This window comes from Melospiza georgiana, chromosome 2 (assembly GCF_028018845.1).
Source record: "Melospiza georgiana isolate bMelGeo1 chromosome 2, bMelGeo1.pri, whole genome shotgun sequence".
In the NCBI taxonomy this organism is placed as follows: Eukaryota; Metazoa; Chordata; class Aves; order Passeriformes; family Passerellidae; genus Melospiza; species Melospiza georgiana.
In genome coordinates this window covers 20,322,617-20,336,134 of record NC_080431.1, presented here as the reverse complement: position 1 = coordinate 20,336,134, position 13,518 = coordinate 20,322,617, and the positions used below count along the sequence as shown (strand labels likewise).

General features: G+C 41.1%; 1 protein-coding gene across 1 annotated transcript in view; it reads right to left on the bottom strand.

Moving 5' to 3' along the window:
- Positions 1–11,631, bottom strand: part of FHL2 (four and a half LIM domains 2) — a 134,376-nt gene extending 122,745 nt beyond the window's left edge. The window contains exon 1 of the mRNA XM_058045410.1: positions 11,565–11,631. The gene's annotated coding sequence lies outside the window, so the exon portion shown is untranslated. The remainder of the gene's footprint in view (positions 1–11,564) is intronic.
- Between the last annotated feature and the right edge of the window lie 1,887 nt (positions 11,632–13,518).

The window sequence follows — 13,518 nt, the reverse complement described above, 5'->3', positions numbered from 1 at the left end:
CAGCATTACTCAGTTCAGGCCACAGGTCTCCATACAATGTCTGGGGCCTGGTGATGTGGGGCTTCTTGTGGATGGGCAGTCTGGAGCTGTGCCTTTATATCTCAAACCTCCTGGGAGCAGGCAGCAATGTCTGCTCCATGGTGTCATCTGCATCCCTGCATGGCTGGACTTCGTCCCCTCTCAGTGGCTTCACCTCCTTCTTGATGAGAGCATAGCTCCAGCAGGAAGAGTGACGAGCCTTACCCTCCTGAAGTTATCCTACCAAACCATTTTCTTTTCTGAACCCAGGACCACCTTTTTATGTTTCATGTTGCAATTACAGAATCTAGCTACTGGCCTATGAAGTGGTCGTCAAAGGCAAGCCTATGGCTGGCTAAGTCATGAGCAGAATTTGGGAATGGATTTGGAAACAGGCACTAGCTTAGAACAAAGGACATTGTTTGTGCTCCAGCAATTTAGTCTTGCTGTTCAAGGGATTTCCAGGTGACTAAGGTTACCTCCTGGCACCAAAGGCCTCCCTGCTGTACTCAGTTGTACTTCAAGGCTCATATCCCATATTCACTTAAGTTAATTATTACTTGTATTGAAACACTCCCTTTTAATTAATGGGAGAGTTGATGATCTCACATGTTTATCTGTTAGCAGTTTTGTTACTTTTTAATATCTAGGACACTAGAAGCACACAAACCCACCGCACCAAATGATGATGGCTGATTGTCACCTCAAATGGTGGAGAGGGCTGTGGTTTGGGGAAAACCCTGCTATTCAGGGCCACGTTCTTCTATGTGGTGTTTGGTGTACACCATCAGCTAACAACCACTCTGAGAGGTGCAGCCAGTCTCTTTGAAGGACAGGCAGTGGGAGGGGAAAAAGAAAGTCAACAATAATAACAGCAGCCTTTTACGTGACACACCTACAAGTGAGCAGTGCTCATTCCCAAGAGTCTGGCAAATAACCACAATTACAGCTGACTGATCTGTCAAAAATATGATTTTCTCTTATTTTCTTCAATGGAGATATTTTTATTTTGTCTGCTGACTTGAAAAAGCACCCTAGAAATATATTTCCATTTCAGTTTCTGGTGATCAGGATGGGGATGCAAGTGAGGGGAAAGGAAAGAAAAGAAAATGCAAACAACTCCCCACATGTATTTCCTGGTAGTGTTGCCTGAACCAGTACATGTCAAGTCCAGAAATACAGAAGACAGAGCATACCAGAACTGTCTACAAACTATCACCTTTACCACTTTTCCAGCAGCATTGCCAACATATTTCTCTGCCCAGAATGTTCCTGAACAACCAAGACTGGGAAAACCTGTGGGAAAAGTAAAGAAAGCCCAAGCTGCCTCATTTGCCCACAGCAGTCCCTACAGACAGCACCTATATGTGTGCCTCTCTTCCCCCTCCCCCTGCCCTGAAATACTGAGGCTTACTGCCCATGGGTCTGGAGGAACCTCCTGAATGGGCACTGCAGAGAAGGCTCAGCCCACTTCTGGGTGTGGGACAAATGCAGACTGTCCAGAGAAGATCCTCCTGGTACAGATTTCAGAAAGTATGGTTCCTTCATCAGTAAACAAACAATGAGTCATTGGCTGTCACATGGGAGAAAATGAGATTACAAAGGATGTATAAGTAAATAAATTAGTTCCCATTAGTCATGGCAACAGCTCAGTATTTCCACCCAAGTGTTTTATTCCAATTCATCTTTCTGTCTTTATTTTTGTAATATTGTTACTCTTTTACTTTGGGGAATGAAATTCTAATAAGATTCTCTGTAAATACAGTTTTTACAAATGCAGTTCTTGTATTAGACTACTTTTGAGGACACAGTCTTCATTTTTTCACATTTATGTACAGGGATGGAGCTGTGGGGGAAGAAATGAAGCTGTACCTACCCTCCTCTGCTCTGATAGTACTGCTGGTCTTGCATGTGGCCATTTGTCACTCAACCTTGCAAAAGGAGCTTTTACCATACAGGCATCTGTTGCTCAGCTCCCTGCCCAAATGTGGGTGTATTATACTCTATCTGTTTTACAGATGCCATCCAATAGAGCTCTGGAGGTTTGCTGACTCCTGTCCCCAGGCATCAATGCCAGAATATTGTGATCCAAACAACTGTGTCTCTCTGAGGAAATGTCTATTTTAAAACATGCTTTTGCTCCACTCCTTTCCTTTACATCTGCATCTCAGAGTAGTTGATAAAAACTTCTTGTGTTTACCCCAGATCCTGCAGAGATGGAAATCTTGCAGAAGAGCTGTGTTTTCATCTGTGGTTTTAATTTTTTTCCCAAAGACTTTGCTTTGCTATAGATGCCAAATAGTCTACAAATCACATGTTTTAAATATATGTATTTATTACAATTCCTATAATCTCTGTCCATGCCAAAAGCGTGCCCTCCAAAGTAGGAGAAGCTGGAAATTATCAGAGTCACATCTTGATTTAAATGTCACAGTTCTCATCTCTAAGCAAAAGTCGTTGTTACTGTTTTCACTAAGATATGAAAAAGACTTCAGAAATCATTCCAGAGAACTGAATTATTTAAGTATTACCATTATTCACATATTTCCCTAAAACTATTTTCCAACTGATTTTGTCCCTTATTGCAAGATGTAGGAGGAATTTAGGGGGATGGTGCCTTTTCTGGTACATTCTTCAATATGTACAACAAAGAAAATCACTTCCTTTAAAATAACAACAAAAAGCATCTCTCTCCCTCTCTCAGTACAACTGTTTTTATACCTGCAGATGCTGTTAAATATATCTGTTCTAATTGTAAAATTCACTTCAAGCTATATTCTTGGGGCTGCTGCTCAGGGGTGATTCAGGAGCCATCCAGCAGGACTATAGAAGTATGCTCACAGCCAGCACTGGCAACATAAATCTCTTCATCCTCTAAACAAATCAGTTTGACTTGGTTGGAATTTTTAGGTCAGCGGACCAAAAGTGCACTTGGACCCTTAGTTCCACTATATTTCCTGCATTTTCAATGACAATACTTTATTGAGAGTATTGTCTTTAATCACCCAGCAGAGGTGATGAGTGAGGAGAGGAGGGAAAGCAGAGTGGAAGGGACTTTAGCCCCTGTAAGCACCAACAGGTGCTGCAAGGTTTGTGAAAGCATCAGATAGACAGCCTGGAGCCATCCCTGCTGTTTATACAAGGACTCTTCTTACTCCTTTCTTGCAAACATGTTTAGGCTGCAATAAATTGAAACTTCCCTGTTAAATTCTCAAGGCTCTCAAAACTTGGAGGCAATGTTAGTAAAAAATTTAAATAGGGGACTTCACAGATTATTCATGCCATCAACTTAAAAGGCTGTGGGATTTGTTGTAGTACAGCAGAGATTTTTTTAAATTATTGGTGTTAGCAATAATCATAAGCTGAGGCCTGTGGTTCAGTTTATGGCAGTCTTAATTTATGATTGAAAACTTTATATTTAAGAATAAAAGTGAGAGGATAGCAAAATTCTGTTAAAGGTAATTAACTCCATAGATGCAGGGCTGAAGGCTGCTCTAAAGAGTGAAAAAAACTCCAAACAAATCTATATGAGTGATGTATTTTATCCTCTTTCTTTCCAGCAGGTTAAAATTTAAGGTATATGTTTTTTTTTAATTGACACTCTTAATGAAACAATTTAAATACTACAAAACTGTGTTTTGTTCCACTTATTGCTGTTGTCAAGGGCATTTCTACATGAAACCTGAACAAGAACAGGTCAGGTGGAGCGATGTGTGGGTGAATGCACTTCCTCTACACAGAGTGTAGCAAGACAGATTGTACGTAAACAAGTACTGATTCATGGTCTTGTCTTTGAATGAAAGGGACAAATTTGTTTCTAAATTCTCCGTCTTCCTTTCTGACTGGAGAACTGATTCTCTGATGCTGGACTGAATAAATCACAGCTTGTGTTCTCTTATTTTGATTTTTGCTTTTATTTAGAGGGTATTTTTTCTTTCATGAATGGAAAGTAAATATATGAGTCTCACAGAGAAAAAATAAATTAATTTCTTTCAAGGCAATCCATCTGATTTGAGTTGTTCATTTAACAGAGGAAAGTGAGGTTGAAAACCAACTCTCCAAAGGCTAGCTCTGACAGACCAAGAAGGTAAGAATTCACCCATCTCAACCTGTCAAGAGCTGATGCTATCAATCCCTACACTGCTGCATAACAAATGTGTAAGGTTAACACTTATAGGATGGATATTTTCATTTGTTTAGATGATGGGTAAACTTAGAAATTGAAGGATGGGTTTATTTTTTTAATACTTTTGAGACATCAAAAGCACTTGAAGCAAAATAATTTTGATTCTTATTTTATGAATATAAAAGTATTTGTATTTTCTTGTTGAGACAGTGGGTGGGAGCAGTGGAATCAGGAGCTTTGTATTGAATTTCATCTCTGATAATGAATTCATTTTTGATCAAAGGCAAGTCTCCTAACAGCTGCATGCTATAATTTCTTTGTCCTAAATGTAGCTGTATATAAAGTATACCTGCCTTTTGGGAGATTTCAGCAATGAATAGAACTGTATATGTTGAAAGTACTACATAATGCCACTATAGCTGATATTTAGGTTGAGGCTCTACAGCCTGAGTGCCCTAAACACTTTTCTCATTACCTCATTACTTTCTTTACTTGTTTATATGTGGTCTGTTCAGGTAGAACCCATTAGGCAGTGATAAGAAAAGATGTTCATAGTCAAGTCACCAAAAAGTCCAGAGTTTCTTTAGATAATAACTTGAAATAATTGCAGCCACAATTGGAGGGGGAATAGGAAGGATGGAGTTTGGACTTTGAGGATTTTGTTTGGGTTTTTTTAAGACTCTGGTATCTGCAAACATTTGGAATGGTTTAATGGTTCCCAAGTGTTGCCTAGCTCAAGATGATACATAATATGGAAAATGTACCATCTATTTTCTGAGATTCTGAGAAAGTCGCAATATAGACAAAGGTTACCACCAGAGTGACACAGGTAATGTAAAAACTTGTGCACCCCAGAGTATTTTAGTAAGAAAAGTTTATGCAGCTTATGGAAGAATTACTCCACAAGGAAATTCAATTTCAGTAGCTTTTTTATCTCGTTTCCTCAGTTCCTCTGTCATCCCTGGAGCTCAACCCCTTCTTTAGGAGCCCTGAGTGAGTGGGGAAAAATGTGTTGAATTTAATGGTTGGCTTGGGAAGTCTTCCCCAAAGGACTGTTTGTGCACTATAACTGGCTGTCTGCTGCACTTATTTTGTTTTACTGGCTATAAGGACACGAGTACTTACATTTGCTCTCTTTCTCAAAATATTGTGGTTTGGCTGAGTGGTTTAGACTAAACTGAAGAGATATATCAGTACTAGAGAGGATGGTTTATTTTGGTTGTTTTACCTGTGTGTTTTCAGACTCCATCTGCACTGTGAGTATCGGGCTGTGTGTGGGAGCGATGCTGCTGTGGGCGGATGTGCAGGATCACCATTCCTACACACAGACACAGAGAAGGGTTTTCCCCAAATGCTACACTCTGTTGTAGAGGGGAATTTGGAGATGGGAGCAAGGCCAGGGACCTCTGCACAGAAAGCTCTGTGTGCTGGGGGAAAGGTAGACTTCCTAGGGACTTAGTAGCACATCCCTCACGAGCACAGTGCAATTTAGCTGTAGGCAAGGCAGGGTTGGCCACACTGTGACTTGCATTAATCACACCACCCAGACCGAGCCAGAGGACAGACTGCAGTCAAGGTCAACCAGGGCCGTCCTTGCAGTCACCCTGGCCTAACCATGGTACAGAGTTACCATGAAGCCCCTCACTGCCCCTTCAGCTTGGCTGCAGTGCGCTGCTGTTCCTTGAGGACACTTTTCAGCCGCACTGCCCGGCTGTGCTGCGGCTCTGCTGAACAAAGGGACACCTACCTTTCACCAGAATCAAGTTTGGTAAAATGTTTCTTCTGAGGGTCAGTCAATATGCCAGGGCCCTTGCAGCTCCCCAGTGGCTTGGCCTCCACCTCCAGGCTGTGTCTCTGGCAGCCTGTCCCCTGCAGTCCCATGCCGGGACGCCTGCTCGCCCACGGACAGCTGGGCTTGGCGCCTGAAGAAACCTGTTCTCACTCTGGCTGCACCGAGTCTGGCAGCCTATTGCTCACTCCTTCTCGGGGAAACACTGCACTTAAAAGTCTGCAAAGCAGCCCTGAGCACGCTCAAGTCACGTGCAGAAAGGATTTGGATTACAACTCTCCAGCTGCATGCGCAGCCCAAGCACTCTGGCCTTGTGCAAATGCAGTGGACTTTGCCTATTGAACTATATTTTCCTCTCCAAGAGGACTTTCTTATGAGACAGTTATTCAGAAATTAATTTGTGCTGCAATGGTGATTGTATTGTTAGTGCTCCCATGCAGCTATGGGTATAGACAATATTTTACAGGAAATCATGAAGAAAAGACTGTTGCTTTGAGCAAGGCTGTAATTTAAAGTTATCCAGAGGACATGACCTATGCTTGTATTCTCACCTCTATAGAGTTGCAAATGGTACAGTGCCAGCTCTAGTCCAGGTGATGTTCTGACCTAGGTTTTCAACATGACCATGTTTATTCTAATTGATAGGTTTAACATTTTAGACCTGGTTCATAAGCCTAAAGTATGAATTAGTGAGCACTTAAGCCTGAGGCAAAATTTTCTTGTGTATGAATAAGAGATGCAGGAGTCCAGTACATGAACTCAATGTAGAAATGACTTCTCTCTTTTCCTGCCTGGGATGCATGAGATGTATCTGCAGTTCATGGTTTTATTTCACAGAAGGTATATTTTATCGCCTCAGATTTCATGAAAATGAAAAAATCAGTGATCATACTCAATTAGTCTAAATAGCATCACTTCATCATTTGTAACAGGGGAAAAAATAACCTAAAAATATGCCCATGTAAATTACTTCTTGCACACATTCTATTTCTTTTATGTCATTCTAGTGTGAACATCCCCCTTGAACACTTTCCTGCACTGGACATACTGATTAGCAAGTTCATTTAGCAAGCAGAAAATGAATGGAAGTGTTATTAAATACACCAAAATAATTTGGATCAGAATATATCCACGTCCTTGAAAAATGAAGGTTGGGAAGAGCATGTAGGAATAACAGCAAACAAGTAAATGTAGAAGATGCAGTTCAGTCTGGGAGCTGAAAGTGGAGGTGATGCTCCTGTGTCTGGCTCTGCCTGGGCTGGCAGCAGCCACGGGGCAGGGTGAGTCAGGGCTTCTCCTCTCTGGGGTCAGGGGTGTAACTGGGAGCAAAAGAAAATGTGTGGAGGGGATAGGATTACTGCCTGCTGTCTCTCCCAACCAGAATGAGGGTCAACCACGTCCCACCGATTTATTTGTGGGAGAGGAGTTAGAGGAATTAATTTTCTAATCCTACACCCAGCCTCTCTCTTCCCTGACTGCAGTCTTCCACTAATTTCCCAATATAGATTCTGTCTTCCTTTCTGCAGCTGTTTGTTATTCGTAATTCTTAATAACAAAATGCTGTTTCCTAAGACTTGGAGACTTTTATTTCTTCATAAAATCAACTTCCACCTAATGTACATAAAGGATTTGTTCCTAATACATAAAAATCTGTAAACTAAAGCAGATATAGTAGATTTTTTTCTTGTCTAAATACATCTATCCATTTAATCTGAGGAAATCAGACACCTGCTCTAGCAGTAAATGAATGTTCATGAAAATTAGGGAGAATTAGAATGTCAATTCTTCAATCACTTGCAAGTCATGAACATACACTTTTTGAGTAGCCCTGAAATAGTTTGCAGTAGTAGTTTTTAGGTGGCTAAAGATGACTCACTGCACTCCTGTAGTTGCTCAGGTGAGACAGTGCGGGGGCAGAGATTCTACATGACATTACTTCAGCTTCCCAATTGTATGACTGCAACTTAATGAGCTGCTTAGGGCTTACCCAATGAAAGGTTTAAGTGACTAAAAAAAGGCTTATGCATTATTAAGATTCCTGTACTCAACATTGCAAATCCATACCTTCCTGTTTGATTTCGTAAGTCTCTAAATGCTGCCAGCTCTGCACCTGCACGTGTCTGGGACCATCCCTGATACTCTTGTCATGTCTGGTTGTGATTGCAACCCAAAAATACATCACTTATTTGCCTTAAGGGCCTGTCACAGTAGGCTTGGCACACAGCCATTGCACAGATCCAACATCACAGAGGAAGCAGTGGTTATGGAGCAGCTTTGGCTATGAATATGCTCCACCTTTGTTTTTGAAGGTAAAGGCAAATTCATGGGGCAGGAAAAAGGGTGTGTAGTGCCACTGCATAATATGTCAGGTACTTACATGGAAAAGAGGGAGTCAGTAAAATCCAGAGATCTCTATCTCCTAGTCAGCAAAGCAAGTTCAGGATCCCTTCATGCTGGCCAGAGGAACAGGGATGGGATTTTTAAGAGATGCTCATGCACCGTTTCTTGGTGCTAGGTTGCTTCCTGCAGAAGGTGCTGGCAGAGAATGTTCATATTCTGATCCCTTTGCCCCAAGGATTTTGTATCACAAATCCCAGGGAGTCAAATAACCACTTTGTGACCCCAAAAATGGAGGTCCCACCCATCTCTCACAACGCTGACACCACAGAGTTTCTCTCTGTGTCTTATGGTGACACCAGCACTCACATGCTGGCTTTGTACTAGAGTCACCTCAGTTCAACAACCTGGAAGAAAACAAACAACAGCAAATCCTACATAGCTTTATGCCACACTAGTGAGTCAAAGGGAGGGTCCAGTTAGGGCCAGAGCTGGTATAAGCAGGATGCAAAACTGGGAAAGGAGGAGAGGCACATGTTGCCTCTCTTCTCTGTCCTTAGCTGAACACTTTGGTGCCTGTGTCCACAGGCTCCATGTGTGCTCTGCAAGGAACACACTGCTGAAGAAGACCAGTAAAAATTAATTAAAAAAAGATTAAGTAATATAAGAATAAACACCTGTACAAACAGTCATAGCTCAAATGGTGATTCCTGGGGACATGTTTGTATTAGATACATGCTCTCCTAGCTTTGAATAAATGTTTTCTCTCAGAGCAGAAACATTTATGATTTAATCTAGGAATTAGCCTTAGAGACACCACAAATGTCTAGGGTAATGTTAACCTTTGTCTCAGATAATCAATTATTGTTGGTCAGCAAATAATTAATCTGATTTAAGGAGTTCTTAGGTGACACTGGTCAACCCCACACAGTTCTGCACTGCTGCAGGCAAAGAACTGCAACCAAAACACAGTTCTAAATGCGACAGGTTGCTTCATCCTTGGCACTAGCTCAACATGTAGGCAGCAGAGATCAAGCTTACCAAGACCTTTCTGTCCACCCTGCCCTTTAGAAGGCAAGGAACTGCAAGATGAGGGCTCATAAGCAGACCACAATTTGAGCTAGAGATACATAAAACCAATACAGCATTCATCTAACTGAGAGAAAATAATTGGTAGATATGCTCCTCAAGCTACTTTATTCTGCTTACGTAGAATGTTACATTGAAGACATAAGCAGGAAGAACCTGAGAAATGACAATTGAAAAGCAGATTTGCCATATGTCTTAATTTTACATTACAGCAAAAACCACATGCAAGCCTATTTGAGATTGAAACCCTTTTTTAATATGCATATTATTAAAGAGAAAGAAAAAGAGAGAAAGAATAAATTAAAAAGAAAATAGGAAAATAGGAAAAGAAAAAGTGGGAAAGAAAAATGTCTTTTGAGAGTTAATTCTTCAGCCATTTTCCTCTGTTTCTGAGCTGGCACTCCATGACAACATTTCCATTATATGCTGTCTCTGGGGTATTGCTATCAAAGCATACAGGACTTTTCCATTGAGTGGAAAATTGGCGAGCCTTTCTTGTTTACAACTGCAAAGGTAACAACTCTGATAAAGTAATGGACATAATTATGACACTTTTAGCCAAATTGTGGGAAAAACAACGTTATGTTCCCTTAGCCTGCCCATTGCACCTGAATGTGTTATTCTTAAAATCAACACTGATGTTGCTTGTTAACAGCATCCCTGCTCAGAGAGGGCTGTGCACACTCAGTGACCTCCTGGCTTCAACAAACCACAGTAAAAACACCCTCCTTGCAAGTGTAGCTTAAGGATTTTCACAGCAATTGGTGCTCTCAATAGGCTCAGCTTTGGAAAAAGAGTGTGAGATTGACTTCTAGAGGCAGCAAGTGAAGCTCTGGGCTAGAAGGGGACTGGGCAGTTGTATCCATCTCAGCAGAGTCCCTCTGCAGTCCTTCCAGGCTCCACTGTGGACTGCTGCTTCTTCCCAACAGCCCTTAAAATGTCAAGTCCCATCTAAGGCTGAAATATAAATGGGTAGATGCTTCACATCACAGAATTATAAAATCATATAATCATAGAATAGGCTGAGTTGGAAGGGACCCATCAGGACCCCGAGTCCAACTCCTGGCCCTCTGCAGGACACCACAAGAATCCCACCATGTGCCTGAGACATTGAGTCCCTTCCTCTCTGTCTCAAAGTGCCTCAGGTACTGTAGGCTCTCTCACCACACCACTCCCTCCCCATCCTCAGCTCAGGGAGTCAAGCACTGCAAACTCGCCTGAGCATCAGGCTCCAGACTCCAGCAAGTCCCTTGAATCCTCATCTTCTGAAGGCAACTCCCTAGGAAGCAGCCTGCTCTTTCAATGTTTTACCTTTGTGGTTCTCAAAGCACTTTATGAACGTTCACCAAGCTTATGCTGTAACACCTGTGAGGGGTTAAAACACTGCTATTTTCCCAAGGGTGGAAAACACCCAGAACTACCAACTTCTGGTGCACGTAACTTGTGACCCAAAATAAGCACTATTAAAAATGCAATGGTGGGCTTGCTTTTATTTACCTCCTAGTAAAAAAAGAGTAAAGAAGTAAAAACATTTTCAAGTGTGCCTCCACAGCTCTGAGAGCAAGAAAATTTTATTTGCTTGTACTTTTTTGCCTGAAGGGAGCTGAGACAACTTAACTAAAGATGCAATTCAGGCAGTTTGGTTTGTAAGTAAAACAAAGTACACACCATATTGGATGACTCATAGTGAAATTGCAAGAGCAGATGAAATCAGTGGGAGCCATGAGCTTTTCCGTAAACAATTTCAAAGTTACTGACACTAAAGCACAAGGCAGTGCAGTGTTAGGCACCTGTTAGAGGAAGATACAATTAAAATACATAACATTGTGAGGTGATGTGTTGAACAGGCAGACAGCAATGTGGGGACCAGCACAAAACAGCATTTGTAACATCTTTAGATCAACATGAACAACAGCATGTCAACATAAAGGCACATTTCATTCTCTCTGGATTGGATGCTTCCCAGGAATTCCCCTCCCGGGGGTATTTCAGTGGAGAGGACCCAATGACTAGGAGGTTTGGGACAGGAATGAGGAGAATGCAACCACTCCCCATTATTGTTTTTCCCACCCACCCTCCCACAGTGAGGAGCTTTTCTCCCTCCCAAGGCTTTCACGGGAGCTCTGAAGCAGCTGGCAAGGGGAGGCATGCCAGCTACAGCTGTGCTGGTGGGGGCCCTTAAGGGGGGCTGCAAATGCAACTGACCTCAAGCTCTGACCCTCTGTAGGGCTCCCTGTGGTCTGCTGGGAAACTCCTAAGGTAAATTAAACTGTTCCTCAGGGTGAGGGCAGAGGAAATGGTCTTTTCCTGAGCGATCTGCAAAAGGAACATCATGACAAACCAGTATCAATACAAAGTAAATTAGCTGTGATTAGGTTTGCCTACACAATTTGCCTTGTCAGTTAGGGACCTCACCCATCACATTTTAAATCCCATGAGAACAGGTTACTGCAGGGTTGAGCTCCACAGAAAGTCAAAGTGTAGGTGATTTCAAACCTAGAACAGACATGATTGCTAGTATTGGGTCAAATAACTCATTGATTGGACTGCTACTTTTTCGTATGGCAGCTGGACAGCGCTGTGCCTCCTGTCTGGCATGCATTCACAGCTATGGCAAGCAATCTCCACTCAGGAGAGCTTTGCCATTGAAAGAACTGCAATATTTTACACTGGAATTTGAGGAACCATGCAGACCTTTGGTCTGGAATAGACTATTTCTTGCTGAGTAGAAAATTGGTCCTGTATTTGGCTGGTGTCAATGACTCAAGTGTTTATCCAGAGTACTCTGATGCACATGTCCATCTATTTTCACAGGCTACAGATAAACATGTAGTGACTTAGGTTAGCATGACAAAGATGTTTGGCAAATGAGTGTCAAAACTACAAACACAACTGATCCTCCCAAAATTTGTTGAAGAAAAAATAGCACCTGGTATATTTCAGTTGGGTACTGGATTTGTAAGCTAAATCAGGACTGACTTTGCTGCTGCAAGCTGTAATGCTAAAATATACCACTTGTATAGGATGTCCTCTGTGCTTTACCTCTACAAATTATCCATCTCTTCATCATCCCAGTGAACTATTACTATAATCATATTAAACCAAAGAACCCTAAACTATCAAAGCTTTCCTGACTAAGCCAAAGCTATACAGCACTTGGGTGACAGTTGAAAAACAAAGACTAGGAACACTGACTTCTGAATTATTTTTTCTGTCTCTAGACAATTTTTGTATGTAATAGAGATCAGGTAAAAGAACGGTAGTGATGCAGATCCAAGTTTACATATGCTCAGCCAGTTGTTATTGCCATGTTGCTGTCTTTGCAATAGCAGCTTAAAAAAGGGACTGCTTTAAAAAGCCCTACCCAAAACCAAGATAGCCCTAATTGTATTTTGAAAGCTATTTTTTCATGGCTCCTTTGTCATTATTAAAGTTTGTTCCTTAAAATAATTGTGATACAATCAATATTTAAAATAAATTTTACTTTATTTCACTTAACAACCCATAGCTATGATTTTGTATAGTTAAAAATTTTCTTAATCTCTGATTTAAGAATTCAGTGTTTCCAGATATTTTTTAATGTAATAATTGTATTTGACCACTGATTTTTATAATGCTGTCTGGTATTCAGTTTTTCTGTTATGTATAATCATTCAGCAATTCCAATTATGACTGATGGAGTCAGGAAAATTTCACTTTCAACCATATTAAGTTCTTCACACTATTTTTCTCCCAGCTAATTGTAATTTTAATTAGATTGAGCAGCGATTGATTGTACTGATGTACTATTCAATTAATTCCACAGCGATGACTGAGGTTATTTGCTGAGTGACAGCAAAATACCAGAGTACACCAAATTTCACAATAATTATGTACCAGTTCTGTTAGAAACAGTGGTCCATCATCTTGTATACCCAAATTCTGATTTTAAAGTCACATCTATTTAGGTATTTTTAATCAATTTCTAATTAGAAAATGAGGATGACTTCACTTGTTAAGTGTAGAGATCATAAGCTCCGCAACATTAAGAAGGAACTTACAAAACTGACTGCACAAAATATCTTCAATTTAAATTTTTCATCAGAGGCAGCTGGAGTCTTGGTTTATTGTTGTGTGCCCATTGTGTTTTGCCTCCCATTATTGTAGATCACACAGATAC